Below are 15,618 nucleotides of genomic sequence, written 5' to 3'. Positions count from 1 at the left end.
CAAATATTTTCTGACTGGTATCAAAGCTGATACCAGTCAGATACCATCCAGTCGATATCAGCCAGGCAATGCTTAACTAACAATCTCATGGCTGTTTTTAAACTGTTTTTTATTGGAATATAGTTGCCTTACAGTGTTGTATTAATTTGTCCTTATAAGTCCCCAACCCTTTCTCTTCCTCAGAGCACTCTTTCTGTGTCTCTTGAATTGGAATTCTTAAGACCCCAAATAAACTCTTATTTCCAGCCTCCTGTATTATTTTGGTTAGCAGACTATGTACATTTTAAAAGAGGATAAAAACATGACTCTTGCACAAAAAGAAAATGAACACATCAGTATTTTATTTAGGGGTTTCCCTGGTGGTTTAGATAGTAAAGAATGAACCAGTAAGCTATATAAAAATGGTTCAAATGAAAATTGGGCTTTCAGAGATTTATATTCTGTCAAAACTCATTTTCATAGTCATGTACAGGAGTCATTTGCTTAGCTGTGCATACAAGTATGCACAATAATAATTTTCATTATTATTATTGTCCTACAAGTTAACTTCTATCTTAATGGAATTGTAAGATAACCTAGTCAAAGACAACCAAAAGCAGAGACAACCCACATAAATGAGCTTGCCAGAAAGCCTACTGCACTGCAGAGGTTTGCATAGTTTTCTCCTTTGGGACTGAAGACCACAGACAAGCCCCACAAATATTTTGCTTTTATTATTATTACTCTTAGGACCTACAGATGACCCCACAGAAGCTGGATAATGACTGAAATTAAATGATTTGCCAAACAAGTAATAGGTCTCAGATTCAGAATACCATTGATTTAAAGAAAATAAATTATATTGTTATCTTATACTTCTGAGTGTCTGAAATAAAATTCAGATCTCTTGTATTCAAATTCCTTGAGAACAGAGACCCTGTCTGATCTACTTCTGTTTTTTCAGACCTGAAAATGGATAAACAGGTGACTGGCAAATATTTGCTAAGTGGATAAAACGAATGCAAAGGAACAAAAGAAAAGTGTATATTTCACAGTTAAACATCATTGAGGAAAAAACTTCAAACTATGGACTATCTCGCATGTGTATTGTGCAAATTCTTACCCAGTTTCACTATTTCATGTGGGTGAGAAATAACAAGAAAAATCTGATATAGAAGCTCAGAAGTTGTAGAGTGAGTCTTGGATCTGCCTGTTTTCTAAGAAAACCGAGAAAGGAAAGAGCATCAAGCATGAAATTACTTTCTCTTACAGGAAAAATTTTGTGCTTCACTGGAAGGCTACGCATTGTCTGGCATCTAGGGACCACTCTCAGGATTATCTGATTTGACTTAGCAGCAGCAGCAGCAGCAGCCGTCTTTTATTGTCCCTGAGCGCTTTTGCAACTGTGTAAATTGAAGATAAGAAGTAACAATGTAAAATAATTCTTGTCTATTAACATACAAATTGAGTCTTGTTCAGTAGATGTTCAACTGATTCACCTTCCCCAGGTGACACAGTGGGGAAGAATCCGCCTGCCAATGTAGGAGACGTAGGAGATGCAAATTCTTTCCTTGGATAGGGACCTGAAGTAGGAAATGGCAACCCACTCCAATATTCTTGCTTTGAGAATCCCATGGACAGAGGAACCTGGCAGTCTACAGTCCATGGGGTCGAAAAGACTAGGACATGACTGAGTGACTAAGCGCACATTCACACACACACACACATACCCCTGTGGGAAAATCAATTTTGCCTCTATGTACACATTCATTTCCATATTCCTGATGTATAAATGTGTCTGTTTCTTCAGATTTTCTTGAATGAGTTATGACATATGTCCAGTATCATCACTGTTAGTACATAGGTTTGGAGGTCCCCAGAGAAAGAGAAGCAGGAATAGCTTTCTTGACATAAGAGGATCCATTTTGGCCTAAGCTGTTTTTGTGATCTAAGTCTGGCCACAATGCTTGCCCTTGAGCAAGTCTCAGTAATTAGGTGTTCTTAAGGGAAGTAAGGGAATATAGGAGCAAAGGAAAAGCAGTCAACCATAGTTCAGCAATAAAACAGTCCTAGTTCCTCAAGGAATATACATAACAATCTGATACAGGTCTTTTGAGTTCTGCAGAACTAAGGCCCCCAGTCAAATGAAGGATGGAAGGATGATGTTGACCAGATTTCAACCAACTGAAGCTTGGACTTTATAGTCCTTTGCCCCAATTCTATGCTAAATTCTCCTCTGCTCAAGCCCCTTCATTAATATGCACATACCCTTAGCTTAAAACGTCCCTAATTTTGCTGCTTAGAGAGACACTTCTTTGGGAAAGACCCCTGATGTTCTCCTTACCTGATGCAAGTAATAATAAATCCTCCCTTCTCCCAGTCTTCAGCTTAGTGATGTCTGTTGGCTCAGAATCTGCCAAGAAGCAAATCCACCTTTCAGATAACATTATTGGTTAACGTGTAGAATAAAATCTTTAACAACTATTCGTTTTTATCTCTTTGAGAGTCTTGGTTTTTAACTTTTCTTTAGTTTTTGACACTCTCCACAATAGTATTAGTTTTAGAAGGGAGTAAATATGCAATTCAAAGAGGAGAGGGAAAACATTGGAAAAACAACACCAAGGTTTCAAACTTAATTGGGAGTTGAGTTTGAAATAATTATTAGTGTACTATAAGGATGAATTTAAATATTTATGCACATAATACATGATGCAGGCCCTTTAGGATAGCAAGGATAGTCAAGTAATACCCTGAAAACAGTGTGTAAACACTTTAATTATTCACCTATTGCCTTCATCAAAATGTCCAGATGAATGATAAGAGGAATCTGATCCAAACATCAATTTCTTTTTTCTCCCATATTTACATATTTCCTACTTCTTCCTTATGTCAAATATCAATGCAAAAAGCATGCCAGTGTTAATACGTGTAGAAGTTGTAGGGCTCAGTTAGCCTCTTTGAGTCTAATAAGGCACCTCCTCTGGGCTTTCCCAGGTGAGTCATTAGAATAGTCTACTTCCTCCAGGGTTTTCTGACTTAACATTTCTCAGAAAACAGAAATCAGTGGGATAGGTTCAACTTTAGGTCACAAAGATCTTTACTAAGTCAACTGAATCTGATACCAGATACCTATTATTTCTCAATTCTGCAGTACATCTGCACTGGGGATGATTCTCTGGGGAGACTAAGAGGAGGGTCTGCAGGGATAAATACTGAAAGAACTTCCTCCTAAACTATAATTAGTTAGGCTCTGTAGAAAATAATACACATGCTGGGAGAGAAATGCTCTTTTGATTTAAAAAAACAAAAAGCAGTGTCTCCCCAGACACCAGGGTATTGTTTGGGGAAGAAATTTTCAGGACTGAATATGTGAAAAAAAAAAAATAAAGGATGATTTCCTTGGGGATTTTTTTCAGGCTCTAAAAATAATGTGATATGTGTAAGAAAATACCAGTGTTCCCTTAAAACACAGAAACAAACATCTTAGTTGATTACTTCTTTTTAAAGCAGCTTTGGTGGGGAAAAAATAGTTACAGGCTTTCACCAGTAGAGGGGAATACTGTCCTAGGAAAAAGCACAGAATCTCTTCATGTTCATAGTTTTCACCTTCATTCTCATATTATTCTTCTACAGTATAAGTAAGAGATGAAGGTTTCTAGCTTGTTTTTCTCATTTATTAAATATTTAATTGCAGAGGCTAGTGCATAACTGTTTTGTGGGAACAGAAAGGAGAATGTGGGAAGCTGTGAGACTTGAGAAGGGTCATCCCAGGAGCTCAGACATTAGACCTTTGAGGCTAAGTTACAAAGCAGCTCCGCATCTGAAGGAAGAGCTTGCCTTACTTGTGCACAACTCACTCTTCCCTCAAATGCCCCAATGCAAAGTTTGTTCCAGAATCTGCATAGTTTTTCATTGGCCTCTCCCAGTGGGAGACTAATAGTCATTGTCAATCAATAGAAACTTCCAAGGGACAGACCTTTATAATTTGTCCTTCAGGAACTATAAATTTTTAATGTTTTGCTGTTTTCCACTTAACATCATCATGTCTTACATGATGCTTTCTGTTCCAGCATTTCTAATACTGCCAAACATTAAGAAGTTGATTTAATGAAGGGAAGTTGTACCATATAGTGGGATTACACAAGAAGTGTCATGGTGCTGAAGGAATGAGAGGGTCCATTAGCTTGCAAGATCCTGAGACTGAAAAAGCTCCCTGCCAGATCAGTTTTAAAACCCCTCTCATAATCAGAGCAAGGCAGAGGCATCGGGAAAGGAAAGTGGAGTCTCTTCAACAGAACACCATGATGTTCTCAGGTTATAGCACCATGATAGCACCCTCAGGTTAGGGAGAGATGCTGAAGTCTCATGTTATCCAGCCATCTTCAGAGCTGAAAGAAAAAGAAGGATGGAAGCAGGAAGAGAGGAAGGAAGGGAGGGAAGAAATGAGAAAAGGAAAAAAGAAACAACAGAAAGCTATCAGGTTGGAAACTCTTAGAGAGGAGGAACTGGTCTAAAACCAAAACTCATTGTATATTCTTCATTTTTTGTTGTATATAAATATCATGTAAGAATTCAGGTCCAATTGCAAGACAGAAACCACACAGTGATTTTTTTAATTGAAGTATAATTGATATACATCATATACATTATAATATATGATCACATATATATAACTGATTTACAATACTGTGTTAGTTTCAGGTATACAGCAAAGTGATTCAGATATATTTTTTCCAGATTCTTTTCCATTATAGGTTTGTATAAGATTTTGTATATAGCTTCCTGTACTATACAGTAAGTCCTTGTTATTTATCTATTTTATATATAATAGTATGTATCTGTTAATCCCAAACTCCTGATTTTATCCTTCCCCCTGCTTCCCCAGTAACCATAAGCTCCCATAACTTGCTTTCTAGGTCTATGAGTCAGTTTGTTTTATAAATAAGATCATTTGTATCATTTTTTTTAGATTCCGTGTATAAGTGAAAGATGATATTTACCTTTGTCTGACTTACTTCACTTAGTCTGATGATCTCTAGGTCCATCCATGTTGCTGCAAATGGCATCATTTCATCTCTTTTTATAACTCTATAGTGGTCCATTGTATATATGTACCACAACTTCTTTATCTATTCACCTGTCATCCCTTTAGGTTGCTTCCACACCTTGGCTCTTGTAAATAGTCCTGCTATGAACATAGGGATGTGTGTATCTTTTCAAATTATGGTTTTCTCTGCATATATGCCCAAAAGTGGGATTGCTGGGTCATATGGCAATTATTTTTAGTCTTTTAAGGAACCTCCGTACTGTTTTCCATGGTGGATATACCAATTTACATTCCCACCACGGTGTAGGGGAGTTCCCCTTTCTCCACACCCTCTCCAGCATTTCCTACTTGTAGACTTTTTGATGATGGCCATTCTGACCAGAGGGGCATCCCAGGTGGCACTAGTGGTAAAGAAACTGCTTGCCAATGCAGGAATCGTAAGACAAGCAGGTTCAATCCCTGAGTTGGGAAAATCCCCTGGAGGAGGGCATGGCAACCCACTCCAGTATTCTTGCCTGGAAAATCCCATGGACAGAGGAGCCCGGCAGGCTACAGTCCATAGGGTTGCAAAGCTTTGGACACAACTGAAGCAACTTAGCACACACGCATTCTAACCAGTGTAAGGTGATCCACAAATATACGATTCATGTATATCATATATCATATATATCATGTATATCATATATCATGTATATCATTGATACACAAATCATGTAGATACACAAATCGTTTCCGTTTTTATTTATGTTTCTCTAATAATGAGCAATGCTGAATATCTTCATGTTCCTATTGGCCATCTGTATGTACTTGGAGAAATACCTGTTTAAGTCCTATACCCATTTTTTTCATTGGATTGTTTGGGGATTTGCGGTTTTTTTTTTTTTTTTCCTTATTGAGTTGTATGAGCTGTTTGTATATTTTGGAAATTAACCTCTTGCCTGTCACATCATTTGAGAATATTTCCTCCCATTCCATAGGTTGACTTTTCATTTTGTTTATGGTCTCCTTTGCTAAGTAAAGTTTATGAATTTGACTATATCCCATTTGTTTATTTTTGCCTTTATTTCTATTGCCTTGGGAGACTGACCTAAGAATACATTGCTACAGTTCATGTCAGAGAATGTTTTGCCTGTTTCTCTTCTAAGAGTTTTATGGTATTGTGTCTTATATTTAAGTCTTTAACCCATTTTGAGTTTATTTTTGTGTATGGTGTGAGGCAGTGTTCTGACTTCATTGATTTACACACAGTGATTTAAACAATGGAAGTTTAATATTAAAGGATTATGAAACTATAACCAAAGAGTAACCATAAGGTATTATGAAAACTATATATAGTGTCCGAAGGCTGAGACTGAGAGTTCCCAAGGAAGGCCAAATTTGGAAGAACGACTTCCTCCCCAAGGCTAAGTTCATACCTCACTGGAGAAGGTGAGGTTGCATCCCACAGTGTGCCAGAGAAGTTTTCTGGTTTTCCTGGACCAGGTCTGATCTGCTCTAAGTGGGCAAACAAGAAAGCAACCTTCGGGGAGTGCAGACTTGTCCCACTTGGCACACTGACATGCAGAGAGAGGAGAGCCCTCCAGGCACAGGCAGAGTATAGGTGAGCCTCAGCTAGTGACCAGGGACTGGAGTGCGCTGAGCGAGTGAAGGTGCCTATGGAGGCAGGAGACCTGTAGTGTACAGCATCTAGATGGGCTGGAGCTGCGAGGATTTGGAAGTGTCACACATTCTGGGTTCTTGGCTGGGGCAGATCACAACCCTGTTTTCAAACACACACTCCTGAGTTTGCACCCTCTGATGACAGCAGATTCCCCCTTCAGCCTGCTACATCCTTCTAGTGTCCTCTACTGAAAAAGCCTGCTGTAAAGGCGAGATGCTCACAGAATTCCATCCTTGATGACAGAGCAGATATTGGAGTATAAATTTGGACCTGAGAGGCAATAAATTGATAAGTAGTACACATTTTCACTTTTCACTTTCATGCATTGGAGAAGGAAATGGCAACCCACTCCAGTGTTCTTGCCTGGAGAATCCCAGGGACGGGGGAGCCCAGTGGGCTGCCGTCTATGGAGTCGGACACGACTGAAGTGACTTAGCAGCAGCAGCAGCACATATAAATAAGAAGCTATATGTGATTAAAACCAAATATGGATGTAATGATTTTCAAAAATGTTTTTGTATTTCTAAAGTTCTCAAATCAAGAGCCTCTCCAGGTATTGGTTAAGTAGATTCTGGGACTGGATGGACCCTAACTGATCATTAAGATTCTGGAATCTAGAGTATCAAGTAAGTAGTCCCACAGCCATCTAGGTAAGGGAGCTCCATGACACTTTCATAATATCTAATGTCATTAAAAAAAAAAAACTCTGTGAGGCAATTATTAAAATCCTTCTATTGCACATAAGAGAGGCTAGTGAGGATCAGGGAAACTTAAGTACATCATGATAAAGATAGAAAACTTCTCATCATTCAAGAGTTAAAAGGGCTTCAAAATACTTTAAGCATTTATTTCTGTTTGTTATAAAAATTAAAGACTTTCTAAACATGAGGAGATAAAATAATCCAGGACTAAAGTCACAAGAAATAATCAATAGAGAGACAGTCTGGTAAGGTGAGAGCGCTGATTCTGGAAGCAGATTGCTGGGGTTGGAATCAGGGCTCTGTCACTAGTGATGAAATGTTAAATGATCAAACACTTTACATCTGGCATTTAGATATTTTAAGGTAAACACACTCACTTCTGAATATTTCTACTCACTCTAATAATACAGTTGTTGCAGCTGGAAATTTCTTGGTGTGTCTGCAACTATAATAAGATACTTTTCTACTTTGAATTTCTATTGAATAATAACACAATTCCACACACTGCTTGTGAAAAATAATTGGAGTTGGTCATGTTTTCTTTCTTAGGCAGCTTCATTTCCTAGGGGGCAAATGAGTGGAATATAGGTCCTGCCCTTAATTTTCTTAGTCCAACATGCTTGAAATGATTGCATAGTCTTCTGTTCTACTATAACAGTCCATCAACTGTCTCATTCCTTATTCTGTAAGAATATTAAAAATCAGTATTTTTTTCTCATGCACATCTGTACATATATTCTTGTTCATTCCTGTTTTTCAATTTCCCCCTAAAATTCCAACCTCTTAAATTTTTTTTAATTCTTCCCACTTATTTTATATCCTAATAAGAGTATATATTAATAACCTAATGCACATTATACTTATTAAGTTTGATTTATTTCCACATTGTGAGGAAGATATAAAAATATATATGTATTTAATTTTGTTTCATTCAAACTGCTTATCTCAGGGATCATTCTTTGGGGTAATTAGTGGATATTCCCTGTATATGTAACCCTGATGAATACATAACAGATACTAAAATAGGAAGCCCAAATCTAAGACCCTACTATTCAGGTATTCAAGTGCCATTAGTTTATCCAAATAGTAAATTTCAATAAATGGTATCCATTATTATTTCAGGGACTCAAACTCTAGCCAAAGACACGGCTGGGGTGGGTTTTCAGACAGGAGACACAGTTACTCTATTTGAGCATGTTCTTTATTTTCTGCACATTTGTAAAGAAAATACATTAGCCTGACTGTTGTTAAACCATGATAAAAAGGCATTAGAGGAAAATGTGTGAAAGCAGGACTCCAACCAAGTAGAAGAGAGAGTCAGATTGTCATGTTTTTGTGTCATCATTGTTGATTTGCTGTTGATTTTAGAAGCTTGCTGCCCATCCACCCACCAAGGCTTGGTTTCCCTCTCACTCCCCCCACTCCCATTTTCCTCAGTGGAGAATCCTTCCCCAGAAGTGAGAACCACGCTACACTTCTGCCTCCAATTGGCCTTGCCTAAGAGCTCCCTCCGGAGAAGGCAGTGGCACCCCACTCTAGTACTTTTGCCTAGAAAATCCCATGGACGGAGGAGCCTGGTAGGCTGAAGTCCATGGGGTCGCTAGAGTTGGACACGACTGAGCGACTTCCCTTTCACTTTTCACTTTCATGCATTGGAGAAGGAAATGGCAACCCAATCCAGTGTTCTTGCCTGGAGAATCCCAGGGACGGGAGCCTGGTGGGCTGCCATCTATGGGGTCGCACAGAGTCGGACACGACTGAAGCGACTTAGCAGCAGCAGCAGCAGCAAGAGCTCCCTCAGAGAAGGCAATGGCACCCCACTCCAGTACTCTTGCCTGGAAAATCCCATGGATGGAGGAGCCTGGTGGGCTGCAGTCCATGGGGTCGCTAGAGTCGGACACGACTGAGCGACTTCCCTTTCACTTTTCACTTTCATGCATTGGAGAAGGAAATGGCAACCCACTCCAGTGTTCTTGCCTGAAGAACCCCAGGGACGGGGAAGCCTGGTGGGCTGCTGTCGATGGGGTCGCACAGAGTCGGACACGACTGAAACAACTTAGCAGCAGGAGCAGCAAGAGCTCCCTGGTAGCTCAGCTGGTAAAGAATCCGCCTGCAATGCAGGAGACCTGGGTTTGATTGATCCCTGGATTGGGAAGATCCCCTGAAAAAGGGAAAGGCAACCCACTCCAGTATTCTTCCCTGGAGAATCCCATGGACAGAGGAGCCTGGAGGGCTATAGTTCATGGAGTCACAAAAGAGTCGGACATGACTGAGCGACTTTCACTTCATTTCAAGAGTCTAAATAAAAGTCTCACAACTATTATGCATCAAAACAAGACCCAACCTCAGTTCCCATTGGCTTCAGGGTTCTCTACCACATAAATGCCCAGGGTGTGGGCGAATAGCACCTCAATCCATTTTCTGGTATTCCAAAATCCAAAGCCTCTGAAAACTGTCAATTTTTCTAAGTTTATAATAAACTCATTTGGTAGCAAATCCAACCTGAACTGAAGTGAGAATATCTACTGGCTTTATTTGCCCCACTTGGTGTGAATGTTCATACATTTCCTGAGAGAAGTGTTGATGTGTTTCATCACTGTTCTCAGCCCCTTGCTGCGGGCGTATATTGAGACACTGTGGAAGCAGGGCGGTCACTCGGGGCCTCAGACTTACAAAGGCCTGCACCTGGAGTAAAGCTCTGCTCTCACTATCCTGAAATCTTTAATAATTTTTGAACAAGAGGTCATGCAGTTTTCATTTTGCACAGGACCTTGCAAATTATATAGCTGGTCCTGAGTATAAGCACTGAAGCATCTTTCTAAAATCTGAAAAGTTATGAATTATAAAACATTTCTGACTCTGAGGGCTTTTGTTAAGGCACCTGAGCTGCTATGCTACCAGTATTGCTGTTATTATTACTGACACAAGGGATTGAATGCCTCCTATAGGCAGGTGATCTTCTAAGCACTTTCACATGTTAAATATAATCTTGTGAGTACATAGTACTTTCTTCATTTAAAACAACTGAGTAGAAATTCAATCTGACGTGTTTATAGTCACCCAGATATAAATGGCAGAGGTGGAATTCAAACTAAGGCAGTGGACCTCAACTTTTCAGCTGAGGGACTGGCTTTCTGGAAGACAATTTTTCTTTCAGAGTGGGGTTGTGGATGCTTTCAGGATGATTCAAGCGCATTACATTCCTTGTGCACTTTCAGTTCAGTCCAGTCGCTCAGTCGTGTCCAACTCCTTGCAACCCCATGGACTGCGGTACGCCAGGCTTCCCTGTCCATCACCAACTCCCGGAGCTTGCTCAAACTCACGTCCACTGAGTCGGTGATGCCATCCAACCATCTCATCCTCTGTCGACCCCTTCTCCTCCTGCCTTTGATTTTTCCAGCATCAGGGTCTTTTCAAATGAGTCAGCTCTTCACATCAGATGGCGAAAGTATTGGAGTTTCAGCTTCAGCATCAGTCCTACTAATGAATATTCAGGACTGATTTCCTTTAGGATTGACTGGTTTTATCTCCTTACAGTCCAAGGGACTCTCAAGAGTCTTCTCCAACACCAAGTTCAAAAGCATCAATTCTTTGGCGCTCAGCTTTCTTCACAGTCCAACTCTCACATCCATACATGACCACTGGAGAAACCATAGCTTTGATTAGACAGACCTTTGTTGGCAAAGTAATGTCTCTGCTTTTTAATATGCTCTCTAGGTTGGTCATAGCTTTTCTTCCAAGGAGTAAGCATCTTTTATTTCATGACTGTAGTCACCATCAGCGTGATTTTGGAGCCCCCAAAAATAGTCTCTCACTGTTTCCATTGTTTCCCCATCTATTTGCCATGAAATGATGGGACTGGATTCTATGATTTTAGTTTTTTGAATGTTGAATTTTAAGCCAGCCTTTTCATTCTCCTCTTTCACTTTCATCAAGAGGCTCTTTAGTTCTTCTTCACTTTCTGCCATAAGAGTGGTGTCATTTGCATATCTGAGGTTATTGATATTTCTCCCAGCAATCTTGATTCCAGCTTGTCCTTCATCCAGCCTGGCATGTCGCATGATGTACTCTGCATATAAGTTTAAAAAGCAGGGTGACAATATACAGCCTTGACATACTCCTTTCCCTATTTGGAACCAATCTGTTGTCTCATGTCTAGTTCTAACTGTTGCTTCTTGACCTGCATACAGATTTCTCAGAAGGCAGGTAAGGTGGTTTGGTATTCCCATCTCTTGAAGAATTTTACACAGTTTGTTGTGACCTTTACAAAGGCTTTGGCATAATCAATAAACCAGAAGTAGATATTTTTCTGGTATTCTCTTGCTTTTTTGATGATCCAGTGGATGTTGGCAATTTGATCTCTGGTTCCTCTGCCTTTTCCGAGTTGTGCACTTTATTTCTAATCTAGTGCTGCCACTGATCTGACAGGAGGTACCGGTCCATGGCCTAGAGTTTGGGGACACCTGAACTAAGGTCTGATTCTGAAATCCTTGTAAGAACACTTAGTATTCTTGGAGAGAGGTACTTTGAAAGTGTTAGGATGAGACTGGCATATGAGATTGCCAATATTCATTTCTTTTGATGTAGGAAAACAGCATTTTCTTCTGGCTTTGCCTAACAGATATGAAGGACTACTTGTAAAACATAAGCTTCCTCTACTTCATCTATTTATTTTTAGTCTGAAACCATGATTAAGCTAGTATTTCTGCAAAAATAAATAAAAGATTGCAGTGAAGTCAGAAGAAAAATTTATGTAGTGTAATTTAAACCCAGTTGCATGTCTCATCCTGTCTCACCAGAGATGACATCACTGCTCCTAAATGGGGAGGGCTGGTCACAGGGGAGACCCTGTTTTTATTGTGATCAGCTGCAGACCATCAGCAACGATGACCTCATCTGCAGCTGAGGAGGTTTGACCTTTGCCCCCTTAGGCATGTGAAGCAGAAAAAAACGCTTCACAGGCCAAGGAATGTAAAACAGACAAGCATCCTTCAGCTTGGCAGAGTTTATCAAGCAAATGTTAAGTGCAAATGGTCAGACTTGGACACGATGTAAAAGCAATTAAGAGAAAAAAAAAAAACTGTGAGCAGCCTGGGAGTTGGGTGGGTCCTTTGACGTTTCTTGGAAATATTAAAAAAATATATTTTTCATTTTACAATAGTAAAAGATAAAGGAGATTTTTTAAAAACTGTGCTTGTATGGAATTTTCCATAAAGAGATGGTAGAATTTAAATTCTTTTTGTTATCAGTTTCCATGAGAATATCTTAGACCTAATCAAATCAATTTGGTCTGCCAATGGATAGGTTAATTGCCTACCTTAAAAAAAAAATTGTAAGACATGCTCTTTAGCTAAATTCTTTTAAACTTTTTAGTTTTTATTGGGGTATAGCTGATTAACAGTGTTGTGACAGTTTCAGGTGAACGGCAGAGACTCAGCCATACACATCCATTCTCCTCCAAACCCTCTTCCCATCCAGGCTGCCACAGAACAGTGAGCTGAGTTCCATGTGCCTTAAAGTAGGTCCTTGTTGGTTATCCATTTAAAATATAGCAGTGTGTAGAGGCAAGCTTAAGTTCATTCTCTAATTCTGTGTGTCTCTTTCTGTTTTGTAAGTTCCTTTATATCAGTTCTGTTTAGATTCCACATTTAAGGAATGCCATACGATATTTCTCCTCTCTCTGACTTCACTCAGTATGACAATCTCTAGGTCCATCCATGTTTCAGCTAAATTTTTTAACTGTTGCAGTGATAGTGAAGATTCCGTAACAAGGGCGTGGGTTAGACACTCACACACATCCAGTAATGTGTGGACATTCACTGGGGACACTCTACTGAATATTCTTTTCCCGTCCTGCCTGCTTCCACTGAACAGCTCACAGGCAGACCAGTTCCAATGTAACAGTTCCTTCTATTCAAAAACTCCTTAATAACCAGAAATTGTTTAATATTTTAGGATTTTTGGCATGTATCCTTTAATGTAGCATTCATGTGCACCATGAGTGGAAACTCTGAAAGTCAGTTTAAAAAGATGGGTGAAATTGTTAGGTCAAAATAGATTGTTCCCATCTCCTGGCTGATTGTTAATCAATATCTTCTAAATCAAACAGCCTGTGGGAAGCAGATTTTTTGTGTGTTTCACTTGCAACTAAATTGGAGAGATGGAAGCCTTCCAAAAGAGTTCTGAAATCTGAAACATGAGAAATATTTCATTCAGGTAAAGAAGGCAGTTCATTATCCTAATTTTAAGCTGGGCAGTTACCCAATGAACAGGCCAAGTCCTTTATGTGTCCTGAGTGAGCTTTATCTGACCCACTGCTTCCCACTCTCCGAATGAAATGTAGCTCATTCCCTCAAGCTGAGAATCTGAGAAGACCAATTGCTTTAAAAGATGTGAGGAAAATTGCTGATGATTTAGGTGAAAATTCTGGGGAAATCTTCACATTCTCTTTTAAAAAGGGGGAAACTTATGGGAAAAACAATATAGCAGAAAGAGTCTTTAGACCCGGATTTCTCAAGTCAAAAAGCATCTGCTCATTTAGGTGGTTAGCATTGTAAGGATCCCCTCCAGTATTCTTTTTGTGGTGCTGGTGATGATCATTTTAATGTTTGTCTGATATATTTCTATTTACTAAAATTCTGTTGAAAGTGAGATGTTAGATTTCAAAAAATGTTCTTCTCTTCCAGCAATTAGAATTTCAGAGAGTTTTCCTTGGTTATCCCTCAGGACCCCAGAAAAAAATAGTCAATTTACCATCTGGGTCCAAAAGACCCTTTTAATTTGCATAGTTAAATTGTATTTATAATTCATTTTTAATACTTACAGAGGTAAACATGAAGAGATAGTGTAAAATTTATTATAGAGAAAGAAGTTCATAAAAGTATTATACCGTAGTGTCTTTTCTTTTCCACTCTGTAAAGGTTATTGCATTCATAACTGGATGACGTGAACGGATATAAATTGTGATTTATCCATATGATAGAATACTATTCAGTATGAAAAGGATACATCCGACAACATGAACATATCTCAGAAAAATTATGCTGAGTAAAAGAAACCAGACCAAGAAAATAATACATTCTGTATGACTCTGCCAGTTATATAAAATTCGTAGTAAATGGACACTAATCTGTACTGACACAAAGCAGATCAGCGGTTGCCTGAGGGTGCCGGAGGAGGCAGGGAGGGAGGTGAGGGAGGGATCACGAAAGAGCAAAAGAGACTCTTGGGGTTGCAGAATATGTTCATCATCTTGATTGTGGTGAAGGCTTCACGAGTGTACACACATGTCAAAACTTATCAAGTTGTACACTTTACGTGCAGTTTGTCACATCAAAATAAAGTTGCTAAATTTCATCAACGAAATTAGGCATGAAAAAGCAAAGGGTTAGGTCATGAAAAAAAACAAGGATTTGCAATCAGTATTCTTGCCTGGAGAATCCCATGGACAGAGAAGCCTGGTAGGCTACAGTCTACGGGGTCGCAAAGAGTCGAACACGACTGAGCGACTTCACCTTCACCTTCACCTCCTGACACTAAAGCCTGCAAAGAACAAAGGGATAACTCTGCCAAATGAAATGCTTGCTAGTTAGAGGGGACACCTTGCCTGGGCAAGATTGCTTGCAGATTAGGATCATGGGTCAAGGATACTTCAATAGGGAAGTCTTCTAGGGAAGGACTGTCAGCAGGGAATTTAACTGGAGGGCCTGTTCTGTCTTCCTTTCTTTTTTTTTTTTTTTTTTTGTTAGTAATTTTATTTATTTATTTTTGGCTGTGCTGGGTCTTCGCTGCTGAGCAGGCGTCTCTCTAGTTGTGATGAGAGGGGGTGATTCTCTATTGCAGTGCACCAGTGGTTCTAGGGCATGCAGGCTCAACAGTTGTGGTTCCTGGGCTTAGCTGCCCCTCAGCATGTGGAATCTTCCCAGACCAGGGATCAAACCCACATCTCCTGCATTGATAGGTGGATTTTTTTTTTTTTTAATCAGTTAGCCACCTTGGAAGCCCAGGACCTGTCTTAAGTTTTCTCTGTGAGACCTCTAAGATCATAAGAGTGACCTTAATTTATCAGAGAAAAATAAATATGGGTAAATTCATGTGGCTTTCCTCGGCCAATGTATAGCTGTTTAGCAAGAAAGTCTTAACAGATCAACAAATAAACAAATACCATAATCTTGGAAAATTCTGGGAACATATTCATGTTCTCTTTTAAATATAGGAAAACCACTGGAAAA

Source organism: Bos indicus, chromosome 1 (genome assembly GCF_029378745.1).
Source record: "Bos indicus isolate NIAB-ARS_2022 breed Sahiwal x Tharparkar chromosome 1, NIAB-ARS_B.indTharparkar_mat_pri_1.0, whole genome shotgun sequence".
NCBI classification, from domain to species: domain Eukaryota; kingdom Metazoa; phylum Chordata; class Mammalia; order Artiodactyla; family Bovidae; genus Bos; species Bos indicus.
This window is presented reverse-complemented; position numbering follows the sequence as displayed.